This window comes from Nannospalax galili, unplaced genomic scaffold, assembly GCF_000622305.1.
Source record: "Nannospalax galili isolate Female #2095 unplaced genomic scaffold, S.galili_v1.0 scaffold1251, whole genome shotgun sequence".
NCBI classification, from domain to species: domain Eukaryota; kingdom Metazoa; phylum Chordata; class Mammalia; order Rodentia; family Spalacidae; genus Nannospalax; species Nannospalax galili.
In genome coordinates this window covers 1,575,383-1,577,170 of record NW_008329321.1, presented here as the reverse complement: position 1 = coordinate 1,577,170, position 1,788 = coordinate 1,575,383, and the positions used below count along the sequence as shown (strand labels likewise).

General features: G+C 42.1%; 1 pseudogene; it reads left to right on the top strand.

Moving 5' to 3' along the window:
• The first annotated feature begins 215 nt into the window (after positions 1 to 215).
• LOC103736347 lies at positions 216 to 1,018 on the top strand (annotated as a pseudogene).
• Positions 1,019 to 1,788: the final 770 nt, after the last annotated feature.

Below are 1,788 nucleotides of genomic sequence, written 5' to 3'. Positions count from 1 at the left end.
ACCATATGTACCAAAATGGTGACATAAAATTTTTGTTTTATTTTTTAATTCTCTGGAATGAAATCCTTATTTAAGACAACCTTTGGCAGATGATCTTCCTGCTATAACTCTCACAGTGAGACTGAATAACACAAGTAACATGGAACAAGCTGGCTGATCTGATGATTGTGCTTATTGCTAATGAATAAGAAGGTAAGCTCTCTCTCCTCCAGTCGAGCAAGATGCCAAAAGGAAAGAAGGACAAGGAGAGGAAGTGGAAGGTGGCTCTGGCCACTGCCATCCTAAAGAAGCAGGAGGCCAAGAAGATGGTGAATCCTCTGTTAGAGAAAAGACCTAAGAATTTTGGCATTGGACAGGACATTAAGCTCAAAAGAGATCTCATCTACTTCCTCAAATGACCCTGACACATCCAGCTGCAGCGACGAAGGGCTATCCTCTATAAGTGACTTGAAGTGTCCCGTACGATCTATCAGTTCACCCAGGCCCTGGACCTTCAAACAACTACCCAGCTGTTCAAGCTCACACACGAGTACTGACCAGAGACAAAGCAGAAGCAGAGGCTAGAGCAGAGAAGACGGCTGCTGGCAAAGGGGACGTCCCCACCAAGAGACCTCCTGTCATAGCACAGGGGTTAACACCGTAATCACCGTGGTGGAGACCAAGAAGCCTCGGCTCATGGTGATCTCACATGACGTAGACCCCATTGAGCTGATAATATTCCTGCCTACCCTTTGTAGCAAGAAGCGGGTCCCCTACTGCATCATCAAGGGGAAGGCCAGGCGAGGGCGGCTGATCCACAGGAAGGCGTGCACTACCATCGCCTTCACAACAGTCAACTCAGAGAACAAAGGCGCTGTGGTTAAGCTGATGGAAGACGTCAATCAGGACCAATTACAATGACAGATACAATGAGATCCGCTGTTACTGGGGAGGTAACGTCCTGGTTCCAAATTCTGTGGCTCCCATTGCCAAGCTGGAAAAGGCAAAGGCCAATGAACCCTCCACCAAACTGGGTTAAATATATATATTACTGAGTTTTCTGTGCATAAATGTAACAAAGAAAAAAAAAAGGCAAGCTCAAGATCTTCAATCGTCATGCAAGGAATGATGGCGAATAAGAAGCTCCTGTGCTCATCGTTAAAGAACATTAAAGCATTGGTTGTTGAATCTGAAAAGCTGAAACAGACAGTTATCCTACAGGTAGTTAAATATTAACATAATGATTTAGCACCTTTGCAAGATCTCAAAGAACTTAAGATGTGGACAAGGATCCTGAAAATGGAATGGAATGATGCATTTGGATAAATTATGATTAATTTTAGGAGTTTGATATACAAAGCACAAATCTTTTTTTAAAGCAGAACAAACACTTCTTCCTTTCTCTGGTGACAGACCCCTGCCTTACCTAGAGTTCTGTAATAACCTCATGAGAGGCAGCTGCCTTGCCATTGAAGATACCTGAATCTTCAAGGTCTCAAGTACATATTCAACTTTATACAAAAAGAACAGCACACTTTTGTTGAGTCACATTGGATATATCTGGGTTATTTGTAGAGAAATTAATTTGATAGGCTTCACTATCTGAAGCAACGTGGACAGTAGGAAATGCAGAAGGCCCCTTCTCCAAATACTGGTTTATAAACAGTATATCTGTAGATTTGTTGAACAATTCCACCTCTTCAAAACTTAAGACTTTTCAGACCTATGCCAAATACTGTCAGAGAAGATTCTAAAGGAATAACAGGAAACATCTTACATCTTAGTTTCAAATAAATATCACAAATGACA